Here is a 15440-nt window from a genome sequence, read left to right on the forward strand (position 1 = left end):
TAGTATTTCCAGGGGTCAAGAAGAAAATCGTAAAGAGTAGGTAGTGACACTATTTGTAAATAACTCACTCTAGGAATTTAGAAAGCAAGGGTAGGAAGGGTATGGGATAAAAACTGCAGGGTGTAATGAAAGTAAAGGGAGAGTTTTTTCAAGGAGTGAAATACATGGACATGTATGAAATCAGTGAGGAAGTAGCCACTGGGGAGTGAGTGGTTGAAGATGGTGGTCAGGGAGGGAATAAGAGAGGAGCGGAGTGCTTTAAGTATGAAGAGATGTGTTTGAAGGCTCCAGTGGAGGGCGTAGATTTTTTAAAAAAGCAGGCGATCTCTTGTGGTGGGAATGATGGATGGAATCAAAGAGGTTAAGGGATAAGTGGGGACTGGAGAGGTGCATGGAAGATTTGTGGAAAATTTATCTCAGGTTTTCAATTTTATGAATGAAATAGTTGGCAAGGTCATTAGAGGCAAGAGATGAGGGAGGCAGAGAAACAGGGGATTTGAGGAGGCAGTTAAAAGTTTTAAACAACTGGGAGGGGCCTATGACTAGGCAGCCAGTCAAGCTGTTAGACCTTTGAGAATGTGAATTATTGTGGTTTGAGATATATGCCATGTATGGATAAAATCATTTTTGCAGCATGCTGATCCAAAGCCCTTGACAAGCAGTTATCACCCACATTGTGTCCTAGAAAGTCATCCATAGTTATTTTAGGGAGAAAGAAATACTGTTTTCACTTCTTTCATGTTGACCTCAGGAGTGATGGTGAAATCAGACAGATGTTTTATGAGGAAAAATTTCAGGATAGATCCCCAGTCCATCAGACATTCTGGTATTCCAAATGATCTGTACTTTTCTGGTGAGATTATTCTCTCCTAGGCCTCCGAAAATATATAGTGAAAAGAATGCAAGACTGAATGCCAGATGATCTGAGTTTTAATAGCAGCTCCAACAGCTACCTAAATGACTATGGAGAAGTCACCTAATTTCTCTGTACTTTAAAGGATTAAATAGCTAGCTGACTTCTCTCTCTCCACAGACTGTAAACCCCATGTGGGACAAGGACTGCCCCACAGAGTAGATCCAATTGACGTGTTTCTGTTCCAGTTTTTAGTAAAGTGTTTTGCACACAGTAAGTACTTAGGACATAGTACAATCATTCATTGTTACCATACTACAGTTAATAGGGTTTATAGGGATCCTCTGTGACTTGCTCTGTTCCTTCACTAAATTGTTTCAAAAAAATAACACCATTATCTCCAGCCCTCTGAGAAAGATTTCCACAGCTTGGTGAGTTCCAGGTCTGGTCCTGCTCTTTCCATAGCCATTCCTAAACCCACTGGAAGGTATACAATAGACTCCCAAGCATCAGGATCAGCAGTTTAGTCAAAACTCATGAAATGTTTAGAAATCCTAAAAAGTGTAGCCTAGTAGATAGAGCACAGGCCTGGAGTCAGAAGAACCTGGAGTCTAATCCAGGGTCTGCCACCTGTCTGCTGTGTGACCTTGGACAAGTCACTTAACTTCTTTCTGCCTCAGTTACCTCATCTGTGAAATAGGGATTAAGACCGTGAATCTTACTGGACCATGGACTGTGTCCAACCCGATGTACTTGTATCTACCCAGAGTTTAGTACAACACAAAGTACATAACAAATACCATTTAAAAAAAAATCCTCATGACCTCTTAGAGTTGAATGTGCCACTCAGATTGCAGAATGGTATGCAGGTCAGTCAGGTGCAAATTGAAAGTCTACCGAAGATTCTGTCACACTACCATTAGCTATACTTCGTGTCATGTTCAGTAGCATGCAAGAAACTGTTATCAAGTTGATTTCTGTAATGATTTGTAATTTAGCCTATTAAACTCTCAATCTGTGACCATATTTTCTGGAGCACAAAGTAGAGTGAAAGGGTTTCCAGGAGGTGGATCTTAAGTGTAGAAAAGTCCTATGATGCGGGTTTAAGAAAGCAAAAGGGTAGGGAAAAGGCGGGGAGAGAGGGAGTGAGAGAGAGAAAAACAACTGAGAGAGAAATAAAGAGGAAAAAAATTTAGAGAATGGTGATAAAGTTATGGAGGAAAGAACCAGAGGGAGAAAAAAAGAAACTGTGTTGGTGAAAAAGAGAAAAAAACAAAGAAAATGAGAAAGAAAGAGAGGGGCCAGAAAGAGACATAAACTCAATCACCTGACTATATACACAATAAAAGTTCTTATCAAAATAAGCTTTCTCTCAGCTCCTTGCCCTTGCTCTAGTACTGCTTCTGCTCTGGAAGGATGGAAAAGTGCTCTATGCAGAAGTCCACAGGGTAGAAGCAGACAATACCTGCACTAAGAGTTGGAGCAGGGCTAGGAACACAGCTCCCTTTACCATAGGAAAACACTGTGAAAATAGATGGGATTATTGCCTCTTTCCTTTCTACCAGTTGCTAATGCTACCTAGGTTGTGTCAGTGACAACACGAGTTGGAAAACAGTTGTAGAGCAGCTTTATCTACTTCTACCCTGATGCACCAAGTTTTTGATAGCTAATTTCTCGTTCTGGAAGTGTATTTGCTGCAAATCCAGGATGCCTCGTGGAGGATGAGTCAGAAAACCAGAGAAGTCAATTTAAACCACATGGAAAATAGTGATGGACAAAAAAGAAAACAAACAAACCAAAAACAGTAGTGAAGGCTGAGCTTGGATTTATTTTTTTTAATGGTATTTGTTGAACACTTTGTGCCAGGTTCTGTACTAAGTGCACATACAAGCTAATGAGGTTGTACACAGTCCATGTGCCACATGAACTTAGAATCTTAATTTCCATTTTACAGATAAGGTACCTGAGGCACAGAGAAGTTAAGTGATTTGCCTAAGGTAACATGGCAAACAAGTGGCAGAGCTGAGAATAGAAACCATGTCCTTCTGACTCCCAGGCCTGTATTTTATGCGTTAGGCCACACTTGCTTACCAGATCTCATGTTGGAAACAGAGCACCCTGCCATAGCTACCACTGCCCTAGCCAAGGGGTTTGACCAGTCTTAATTTGAGGACACTCTGGATACTCTTTGGCTTTCAGGGAGTTATGTCTAGTCTTCATAACCTCTAAGTGAAAGCATTTCCTAGAATAGTCTGGCACACCAATTGTCATTGTTAAACTCTTCTAAAAATGAATGGACAGAAATCAGTCACACACTCCACATTAAATGTCTCCTTGGTATCAGCACTCAACATGCTCTACTTATCTAATTCTTGAAGAAGAAACTTCATTCTGGATTTCATCTGGCCAATCTTCAACAGCAACTGTAAGCCCGTTGTGCGTAGGAAATGTGTCTGTTTATTGTTGTATTGCACTCTGCAAGAGTTTAGTACAATGTTCTTCACATAGTAAGCACTCAAATAAATAATAATCTTTCAGAGAAGATGCTTCCATTTAATGACTTCCACAGCATCAAAGTGCATTCTAGAAGGCTTAATGACTAATTTCTTCCAATGTTTCAGACTCCCTGGAAAAAAATAAGGGCTTTCTTTATGCCATTTACTTTCCTAAATATTGTTAGGAACTAACTGCCATGGAGGTCCCATTGGTCCAATCTTTCATCTCCAGGTCATCGTTCAGTAACTTAGAGGCACGTATGATAGGCTGACCCAGAGAGACTGTTGGTATAGCGAAGTAAAATGGTTCCATTAACAAGGGGCCAAGAAGTCTATAAAATAAGGGTAACAATACAGGGGAATAGAAATCAAGTAATAATAATACATTCAATTTGAATAATACTTTAAATTTTCCAATTTGATTCAGTACAGTTGAATAACATCTAAAATGGATTCATACGCATATCTTGTAAGAATTGCTGTATTTATTTTTTTGACTCACCAAATTTATTTTTGTTTCTAAAACTGAATGCAAATTGACCTTGAATAAAATTCAACCACTTGATTCTCATGTTTAAAGAATAAAGGTATGTTCTGAATACATTAAAGTCTCAATTTCATTTTTATTGCATAATCTTCTACGAGAGTTCTTTCAGCCTCAAACTTCACTTCTGTCTTTGTACTTGAAAGATTTTGATGGTAGAAAAAAGTTGCTAAATTTCCCTCTACCCCATTATAGCCTAGAGCCCTTCTTGATTCACCGACCCTGGAAACTGCTGGAGTTCCCAGCTCTTGGTCAGCATTAAACAATGTGCAGTTGGCATGGTTTAAAATTATATTAGCCTAAGGTCCTATATTACTGTATTTCATATTTGCATAATGGTTTCCTGTATATTATCATTAGTATCCTTTTCTCCTATTTGCCTGCTTCTCCCAAGTTCTCTATTTCCATCATCCTTTCCTCAAGGGCTTTCCCCATTGCTACAAACTTAGTTATACATTCAAGAATGCTTTCTGGCATTTTCTCCCTTTCTTGATGGTAGCAGAAGCTTTTGGCAGTAATGGTATCTTCATTAATCCAGTTTTCTGAGTAGGAGACAGGACTTGGCCAGAATGCGTTTGATTAGGCTACACTGTTATGAAGGGGAAGAGAGGGTATAACCTTTTCCTTTGCCCTTTTCCTCCTTCTTTTCTCTTGTTTGTTAATCCAACAGAAGGGAAGGATGGTGCTAACCTTTGTTATATTTAGAGGCATTGATTTCCTCTATTAATCATTCATTTAACTATAGCCCTTAGTGTATGGCAATAAAGATTTGGGAGAACTTATGCCTTCAGATAAAATGTCTTTGATTTATATTTTGTACAATACCCAGTTAGAGTAAAATGCCTTGTTTATTACAATCAATAGTCTCTAGTGTGCATTAAGCTCCCCTGTTTGCTAAATAAAACTATTATTTCTACTTGTGCTAGGCTTTTTCTTCTGAGGAATTCAGAACACCTTAAAAGCATTAGGTCAGATCCTTCCAATAACAAGAGAGTAGAACATTCCATCTTTTATAAACTACTGGGATTCATTTAGCAGGCTGAAGGAAGTCATTTATTTAATGAGTCCTAATGGTTTAAATGCACTTTACAAAGGAAAAGTAATTAGTCCCTTCTTTACTGGTAGCTATGCCCAGCCCAGTGCAGACAATAGTGACTATCAACTACTGACTCATACTCAGTGAAGACTGACAACTAGGTGAGAACAAGAATTAGAGACAACTTAAGTTTATATTCACTGATGGATCCAATTTTAGGTTGGTTTGTGAGCCATGGGGAAGTTAAAATAGTGAACCCATAGAATCAAAATTTCTCTTTTCTGTAAAGCTCATGCAACTCTAGTTTTTTCCTCACTCTCCCTGACACATCTAGAACTTCTTATAGATTCATCTGGGGGCTTTGATCCAAAATCAGGGCTAAACAATACTGGAGAGATCCACAGAAGGAGAAAAAGCTTTGTTAAATATGTCACTGTGATCTATCATTTTAACAAAATCGTAAACAGATAAGAAATCATTTTAATCTAGCCTAGCAGGGGAAGCATCCTCCCTTGTTACAAAACATAATTGGAAAGTAGGGAAAACAAAAATATATTCTTTTTTTTTGGAAAAGCACAGTGGGGAAATCTTAGTATTTAGGTCAATTAATAGGACTTTCTCTTAATGTCTGCTCTCAATACCCTAGCACAGCAACTAGCACAGATAGGATCAAATCTTGGAACCCATTAATCTACATAATGGTTAAAGTACTCCCAGTAAATAAATTGAAGAGTTTTTGAGCGGGCTACAGAATCAAATGTTAGTAAATCATATTTATTGAGCACTTGCTGTGTGTGTAGAGCACTGCAACTAAGCATTTGGAAGAGTACAATGTAACAATGTTACCGATTTGTACATTCCAACTGCTTAGTACAGTGTGCTCTGCACATAGTAAGCGCTCAATAAATACTATTGAATGAATATAACAGACACATCCCCTGCCCACATCAAGCTTACAGTCTAGAGGGAGAGACAAACATTAATATAAATAAATAAATTACAGATATGTATATACGTGCTGTGGGGCTGGGAGGGGAAGATGAATGAGGTGAACTAGTCAGGGAAATGCAGAAGGGACAGAGAAAAGAGGAAATGAGGGTTTAGTCAGGGAAGGCATCTTAGAGATGTGGCTTCAATAAGGCTTTGAAGTGGGAGAGAGTAATTGATGGACTTGAGAAGGGAGGGTGTGTAGCAATTGACTAAGTGACAGAATGAGTTAATACAAAATTGAAGGAAGGATTAGTAATGAATATGGAAAACTGATTTAAATGTCCTTTTAAGTAACTCTAAATAATCCTTTTAAACTAAAGTAGAGAAATGGAAAGCCCAGAAAATCCCAAAAGGGTATCAGATCCAGGGTAAATCAAGTATTATTTTAGTCAAAAAAGAGAGTAAGAACAATAAATGTCAAATATGACAATAAAACACTTTCCAACTCTATCAAGCTAGGAAATCAGATACAGAATTAATGAGGCCACTGATATAAAGGGCCAATCAAGGATGAAAAGGAATTAGACAAGAGATTTAATGAATTCTTCAGTTAGGTCTTTACTAATGAAGTTGCTGGAGAGAAATTACCAACTTAAATTATTACTTTTTTTAAACACAGTCACGGCAGAGGGACTGGATCTAGCTGTGGAATACCTGTTATATTTTAGAAGGGAAGTTGCTGAATCAGAAGCAAGAGTGTGTACCAAATATCACTGTCCAAGAGGTCTGGAAGATCACCAATGTGATGGTGTTTGTTAAGCGCTTACTTTGTGCAGAGCACTGTTCTAAGCACTGGGGTACATACAAGGTAATCAGGTTGTCCCACGTGAGGCTCACAGTTAATCCCCATTTTCCAGATGAGATAACTGAGGCACAGAGAAGTTAAGTGACTTGCCCACAGTCACACAGCTGACAAATGGCAGAGTCAGGAGTCAAACCCATGACCTCTGACTCCGAAGCCCAGGCTCTTTCCACTGAGCCACACTGCTTCCCTGATCTGATCTGAAAGAAATGTTCCAGAGGTGATCTTGGAGGTAAAGACTAGTAAGTCTTCCTTGTACACTTGCATCCTGGTGGGAATCTTTTCTCTATGGTATTTATGGTATGGTATCTTCTATAGGATAATTTTTTAATGGTAGTTGTTAAGCACTTTCTCTGTGACAGGCACTGTATTACATGCTAGGTAGATACAAGATAATCAGGTTGGACATAGTTCATGACCCACTTGAGACTCAGAGTTTTAATCGTTATTTTACAAATTAGGTAATTGAGGGACAGAGAAGCTAAGTGACTTGCCCAAAGTCACACAACAGAGAAGTAGCAGAAATGGAACTAAAACCTAAGTTCTCTTACTCTCAAGCCTCTGCTCTTTCCACTAGGTCACACTGCTTCTCAGTAATAACAGTAATGATGGTATTTGTTAAGTGATTACTATGTGCCAAGCACTGTTCTAAGTGCTGGGTTAGATACAAAGTAATCAGGTTTTCCCACATGGGGCTCACAATCTTAATCTCCACTTTTACAGATGAGATAACTGAGGCATAGAGAAGTTAAGTGGTTTACCCAAGGCTACACAGCAGCCGAGTGGCAGAGCCAGGATTAAAACCAACACCCGTGCTCTTTCCACCATACTTCTGTTTGAACAAACACACACAAATACCAACACACATGCACACATACACACTTATGTAAGTTAAAATGAATGAATTAGAATTTGAACTCAACTTCTTATGAAAAATACAATCTTTTCCAAATTTGAAGAAAAGTATGCATAATTGACATACTGACACACTTAGAAGGAGTCTGAAGCACGTGGCTAGGGAGCATTCATTGCACATGATATATTTTGATTTTTTCACATGACTTTAGAGAGGGTTACACTGCAAAGATTAATAAATATACTGAGTGATGAAGGAATTGTAATGATTTTGTTAGAGATAGAAATAGCTTAAAGATAATAAATATAGGGTTCGAAGAGACCAGTATTTTCCTAAGCTCCCCTCCTGAAACCAGGGTTAGGATGTTCTGTACTTAACATTTTCAAAAATGATCTGGATAGGGAAATCTTCAAGTTAAGCTCTTTTGGTTGATAAAAGTCATACTAATGGGGATGCATTGAAGGAAGATCTCATAAATCTCCATGAGTAGGAAGAAAAGTGGCAGATGAGCTCCAGTATAGAAAAGTGCATGGTATTGCACCTGGGGAAATATAATCCAAACTGTAACTACATGATGATGGCCTCTGAGCTATCAATCACTACTCAGAAAAGAAATCTCATTGTAATTGTTGACTGTTCCCTCAAATAACTGGCCCAACGTATGATGGCATCTCAGAAGACCAATAAAATGTCAGACATCATCAGGAAATGTTTCAAAACAAAATACAAAGCCCCATATTAGGAAGGAAACAAAAAAGCTAGAAGAGGGAAATCGAATGATCAGAGGATAGAGAGGATTCTATTTTAGATGGCCAAAAAGATTAGGAGCTGCTCTATAGAAAGATAAAGGCTGAGAAGAGACTTTATTACACTTTTCCATTGATTGCAAGCTCCTCATGGGAAGAAACCGTGCCTTTTATATCTACTGTATATTCCCAAGGATCTAATACAGTTCTCTGTACATGGAAGTGCTCACCATAGCTCTTGATCAGAATGATTTTATCACTAAAAATCATGACAGCTGTGTACAAAATGATCATGAAAGTTTTCACCAAATAGCAAGTAATGTTTGGTATAGACAACAGCTACTGAAGTTCCAAATGAACCAAAAAAAATAAAAATACTTTTTTGAAGAGTAATAGTATATGAGGAAACAAACGCTTAGGCAGTATTACCAAAAAAAGTTATGTAGTATCAAGATTCAAGAGACATAATTATTCATACTCCATCTCTCATGTACTATGGTTTATCATTTAAGCACTTAGGTATTGTACTCACAAATCCATCCCCACAGAATTTACCTGTAAAGTATTTTAATGTCTATCTCCCTATTAGACTGTAGTTTCATTTGAGGACAGGGACTGTGGCTACCAATTCTAATATATTTTACCATGTGCTCACTATTCATTCATTCAATAGTATTTATTGAGCGCTTACTATGTGCAGAGCACTGTACTAAGCGCTTGGGATGAACAGGTTGGCAACAGATAGAGACAGTCCCTGCCGTTTGACAGGCTTACAGTCTAATCGGGGGAGATGGACAGACAAGAACAATGGCAATAAATAGAGTCGAGGGGAAGAACATCTCGTAAAAAACAATGGCAACTAAATAGAATCAAGGCGATGTACAATTCATTAACAAAATAAATAGGGTAATGGAAATGTATACAGTTGAGCGGATGAGTACAGTGCTGTGGGGATGGGAAGGGAGAGGTGGAGGAGCAGAGGGAAAGGGGGAAAAGAGGGTTTAGCTGCGGAGAGGTAAAGGGGGGGTGGCAGAGGGAGTAGAGGGAGAAGGGAGCTCAGTCCGGGAAGGCCTCTTGGAGAAGGTGAGTTTTAAGTAGGGTTTTGAAGAGGGGAAGAGAATCAGTTTGGCGGAGGTGAGGAGGGAGGGCGTTCCAGGACCGCGGGAGGACGTGGCCCGGGGGTCGACGGCGGGATAGGCAAGACCGAGGGACGGCGAGGAGGTGGGCGGCAGAGGAGCGGAGCGTGCGGGGTGGGCGGTAGAAAGAGAGAAGGGAGGAGAGGTAGGAAGGGGCAAGGTGATGAAGAGCCTCGAAGTCTAGAGTGAGGAGTTTTTGTTTGGAGCGGAGGTTGATAGGCAACCACTGGAGTTGTTTAAGAAGGGGAGTGACATGCCCAGATCGTTTCTGCAGGAAGATGAACCGGGCAGTGCTCTGCACAAAGTAAGCACTCAAACACACTTGATTTAATTTTTGATTGATTAAAAATGGCAGTTCTAGAAAGTTCAGGGAAGATTTAGATAATTTCATGGGATATAAATCCAAGATTGATTAATAGTCATATAGACAGGTTTGTTAGATGACACATATCTAAGAAAATGGATGTAAAAGAAGTGAACCACCATTGTCTACACAACTTCTCCACTGTGTAAATGGATCTACATCTCCGCCCCTGTCCTCTCCCCCTCCCTTCAGGCTCGCATCTCCTCCTGCCTCCAGGAGGTCTCCACCTGGATGTCTGCCAGCCATCTAAAACTCAACATGAGCAAGACTGAGCTCCTCATCTTCCCTCCCAAACCCGGTCCGCTCCCAGACTTCTCTATCACCGTTGATGGCACGACCATCCTTCCCGTCTCTCAGGCCCGCAATCTCGGTGTCATCCTTGACTCGTCCCTCTCGTTCACCCCACACATCCTATCCGTTACCAAGACCTGCCGGTTTCATCTCTACAATATAGCCAAGATCCGCCCTTTCCTCTCCACCCAAACGGCTACCTTACTGTTACGGGCTCTCGTTATATCCCGGCTAGACTACTGTGTCAGCCTTCTCTCTGACCTCCCTTCCTCCTCTCTCGCCCCGCTCCGGTCTATTCTTCACTCCGCTGCTCGGCTCATCTTCCTGCAGAAACGATCTGGGCATGTCACTCCCCTTCTTAAACAACTCCAAAGGTTGCCTATCAACCTCCGCTCCAAACAAAAACTCCTCACTCTAGACTTCAAGGCTCTACATCACCTTGCCCCTTCCTACCTCTCCTCCCTTCTCTCTTTCTACCACCCACCCCGCACGCTCCGCTCCTCTGCCGCCCACCTCCTCACCGTCCCTCAGTCTCGCCTATCCCACCGTCGACCCCTGGGTCACGTCCTCCCGCGGTCCTGGAACGCCCTCCCTCCTCACCTCCGCCAAACTGATTCTCTTTCCCTCTTCAAAACCCTACTTAAAACTCACCTCCTCCAAGAGGCCTTCCCAGACTGAGCTCCTCTTCTCCCTCTACTCCCTCTGCCACCCCCCCTTTACCTCTCCGCAGCTAAACCCTCATTTCCCCTTTTCCCTCTGCTCCTCCACCTCTCCCTTCCCATCCCCACAGCACTGTACTCGTCCGCTCAACTGTATATATTTTCGTTACCCTATTTATTTTGTTAATGAATTGTACATCGCCTTGATTCTATTTAGTTGCCATTGTTTTTACGAGATGTTCTTCCCCTTGACTCTGTTTATTGCCATTGTTCTTGTCTGTCCGTCTCCCCCGATTAGACTGTAAGCCCGTCAAACGGCAGGGACTGTCTCTATCTGTTGCCGACTTGTTCATCCCAAGTGCTTAGTACAGTGCTCTGCACATAGTAAGTGCTCAATAAATACTATTGAATGAATAAAGCAATGAACTACAGGCTTTAGGACTATACAATACATCTATCTCTTAGTGACACTCTTAGAAGCGGAATCCTTACCTGGAAGCACTATTGGCCTGACTTAGAATGGCTTTGTTTATGGCCTAAGCTTTGGTTATATCATAATTAAACTCATGTATCAACCTCTTCACTGATCTCCTTGCCTCCAGCTCCTTCCAAGAAAAGCTACCCAGATCATATTCTTGAAATGTTGCTTGGAAAACGTGTCACCTTTGCAAAACCTTGCAGGGGTTTCACATGTCTCTCTGTCAACCAAAATCTACCGTTGGCTTCAATTTCTCCGTCATCTCTTCCCGTCTTACATTAACTACACTGTTTATCACTTCATTTGTTCATTCATTCAGTCATATTTATTGAGCTCTTAATGGTGCAGAGCACTGTACTAAGTGCTTGGGAGAGTACTATACAAACACTAAACAGACTCACTCTCTGTCCGTAACAGGGAGAAGCAGTATGGCTCACTGGAAAGAGCCCAGGCCTGTGAGTCAGAGGTCATGGGTTTGAATCCCAGTTCAGCTGTTTGCCAGCTGTGTGACTTTGGACAAGTCACTTAACTTCTCTGTGCCTCAGTTACCTCATCTGTAAAATGGGGATTAAGAACTGTGAGCCCCACGTGGGCAACCTGTTCACCTTGTTTCCCCCAGCACTTAGAACAGTGCTTTGCACATAGTAAACACTTAACAAATACCACCATTATTATGATTATAATGAGCTTACAGTCTAGAGACTAGCTTGTTATTCCACAGCTAGCTTTCTTTTCATCCCAAGTATACCTTCTAACTGGACCTTGACCACATCTCTCCAGGTTCTAACCCCTTGCTTACACTGCCTTCACTCTGTTTGAAACATTCTTTCCCAAATCTGGTAGACCACGGAACTCCCCCCAACCCATTCAAACCCTCCTGAAATCCCACCTCTTCAACAAGCCTTCTATATTAGTTCCCGTACCCAAGTAATACAAATCCACCAAAAATTGTCAGCAATTTGTATGAATTTAATTAATTATACCCATTTCCTGTGAATATACAATACATGTATCTGTATATAGTATACACCAATTGGCACAATTGATTAACTAATTGTAATAACTGAATTAACAATTTAATTCATACAATTCACAGTCAGACCACCTTGGAACTAAATGTAATAAATGCAGTAATTAGTGGTTAGCATCTTAGGCTATCTTCCTGCCACCATCCATGGCAGAAAGGCATGTAAGGGAAGAGTTATATACCTCCAACGTAAGTACCCCACCAATATATTCAATTGTACATATTCAACTATGAATTCAATTGTTTTGATTACTCAGATTGCAAGCATTTTTATATCTGTGTACTCCATTAGTGTGCAAATTCTTTTGGACAAGTAACATTTCACATCTACATTTCATACTGTGCAAGTACTGGAACAGTGTATTTCACCCAATGAGCCCTCAATAAATAATTATAATATTTTATAACACAACATCAGTGCGAGGGAGAGGCCATATTAGTATTCCCTTTATACTGATTAGTAACCTGAGGCCCTGAGATGTTAGATGACTTGCTTAAGGTCATGCAACCCTGGGACTGGAACCTGGGTCATCTGAGTCCCAGCCTAAGGCATTTCTGCTATATCACACTGCTTCCATTACCATAACAGCAATATCATTATCAGATCTCCTTGCCTATTCACAAATTTGTAGCTTGATTCATTGACTGATGGGGTACTTGCATTGGAGGCATATATCTCTTCCCTCACCTGACTTTGTCATGAATGTGTATAGCTGGTGACAGGAAGATAGCCTAACCAACTGCACTGCATTTAGTTCCAAGTATGGTATGATTGTTTAAGTGCCTATTTCCTCTGCTAGATTGTAAGTACTTTGATGTAGGGGATTGTGTCTATTAATTTGTTAATAGATTTGTTAATAGATTCAAAGATATGAGGAATGTATGTCTCATTTTATTTAAATGTGGACAGTTCCCTTATTTTGACAATTATTATTTAAAGGGAACTCCACTCTACTTTGAACTTTAAGGATCCATGTGTATTTGAGTGATAACAAAAGAAAAAGCATGCTTAGGGCAAAATAAAATGACTCTTTTTACTATGGTATATCTAATTATTTTCCTCCTTTCCCCCAGTATATTAATTTGATACACGGTAAGTGCCACTGTGAGATAGGTTTTGCTAAAGGAATTAATTGTATTAATTGTTGCTCTGAACAGAGAAAACATTTAATACATACTTTTGCTTGACGGAAGTACTGCCTTCATTCAAACATATTTATTGAATACTTACTGTATACAGAGCACTGTACTAAGTGCTTGGGAGAGTACAACAATAAACAGATACATTCCCTACCCATTATGAGCTTACAGTCTAAAGGGAAGGAGACAGACATTAATATAAACAAATTACAAATATGTACTCATGTGCTATGGGGCTGGGAGTTGGGAAGGAGAACAAAAAGGGGGCAAGTCAGTCTGATGAAGAAGGGAGTGGGAGAAGAGGAGAGTGGGACTTTGGGAAGATGTCTTGGAAGAGATGTGCCCTCAATAAGGCTTTGATGGGAGGGGAGTAATTGTCTGTTGGATTTAAGGAGGGAGGACCTTAGAGCCCAAGGCAGGATATGTGCAAGGGGTTGTATGTTTTATCATACATGTCCTCCATAGAAGCAACTAAATTTTAGTGAAACATGATTCCACATAATTCTAAACATGCTTAACATAGTCCTTCTACACCCAAATCAGTTAATGAATAAAGTTCTGATATGTGAGATTTGGATTGTCCACAAGAATTCTTTTAGTAAAACCTTTCCCACAGTGTCACTTAGCATATTCCAAATTCATATACTTGGGGAAAGGAGGGAAAGAATTAGACACCTTTGTGAAGAGACATTTTACTTTGCCCTATACATGACTTCTCTTTTATCACTCAAATACACATGGATCCTGAAAGTTCAAAGTAGAGTGGAGTACCTTTTTAATATTAATTGTCAAAATAAGGGAACTTTCCACATTTAAATATGAAACATACATTCCTCAAATCTTCAAGTGATTGCTCTACCAAAAGCAAACTGGAGACATCTTTTTCCTTCTGTCGTCTGGTCTATATTTCATTATGCCAACCTTCACTTCACTGATATCACAGAGTTTTCTGTCAAATGCATTATTCATGACTTTTGGAAGCAGCTCTCCCTCTTTGCAATCTCCAAAATACTTGTCTGACTTCCTTCCTTCAAATTTATTGAGCTCTTACTGTGTGTCTGACATCCACTCTACCTCAGGAGAAGAGGCAAGATAAACAGATGTCTGGGCTATTTCGAGGTTGTTTTTTTTTTTTTTAAAAAAAGTCCAGACAGTATGTTGAAGAGTTGTTTGTCCAATACAGAGAAGTCTGTGTACCTACAGAGATTGGTACGGACAGTGCTGGGATGCAGCAATGACTTTTGTGCCTTCTAACTGGCAAGCTAGTTTCCTGATGAACAGTTTATTAGCCAGCCTGCCTTGACTATATGCAAAACTTTTATTATAGCTTATCTGGCTGTTCAAATATTCAAAGCTGATGTCTCTGCATCTGTAAAGCTTGGAAGAAAAGACAATCATGCTTGGTGCTTAGTTTTTGAGAAGATCCAGAAGGAGATTAGTGAGTAAGAAGTGCCCCAGATGTTTGACGCTAAGCTGCATCTCAAAATCATCCTCTGTCTTCATATATGGACACAGAAAAATCCCGACATTATTGATCAAGATATCCAGGAAGAACTCTTCCTGCAGCATCTTTCTCCATTCTTAACTATGAATAAAACAAGAAGATGCTTATCATCTTCAAACTCTGGTAGAAGGACTAATAAGTGGTGACATAGTTCAAGGCAGCGTAAGAAAGAGCAAGGAAGCAAAGAAGCTAAATTATTCCCAAACTGGGTAATTAGCTCCAGCATATTCTAGAATTGACTACAAAGGTTATTTTATAAAACCTCAAAGTTTTTCTTCAAGATTCAGACTATTATAAGTTATGGTAATACACATGAATCGTTCTCTGTGACAACACTATCAGGTGCTTCTACTTAAAACTATTAGTATTCTAAGGAACACCATTTCTGGTGGGAATAGCTTGATCTATGTGGCCACAGCTAATAAGCATGTAATGGGAAGGCTAATGTAGATCTGTGCTGAGGGCAGGAAGCTGTGATTCTGTAGCTTGTTAAAATTGTCGGGTGCACACAAAGACAAT

General features: G+C 40.0%; 1 pseudogene; it reads right to left on the reverse strand.

The window, feature by feature from the left end:
• Positions 1–14272: 14272 nt before the first annotated feature.
• Positions 14273–14986, reverse strand: LOC100073817 (annotated as a pseudogene).
• Positions 14987–15440: the final 454 nt, after the last annotated feature.

Source organism: Ornithorhynchus anatinus, chromosome 1 (genome assembly GCF_004115215.2).
Source record: "Ornithorhynchus anatinus isolate Pmale09 chromosome 1, mOrnAna1.pri.v4, whole genome shotgun sequence".
In the NCBI taxonomy this organism is placed as follows: domain Eukaryota; kingdom Metazoa; phylum Chordata; class Mammalia; order Monotremata; family Ornithorhynchidae; genus Ornithorhynchus; species Ornithorhynchus anatinus.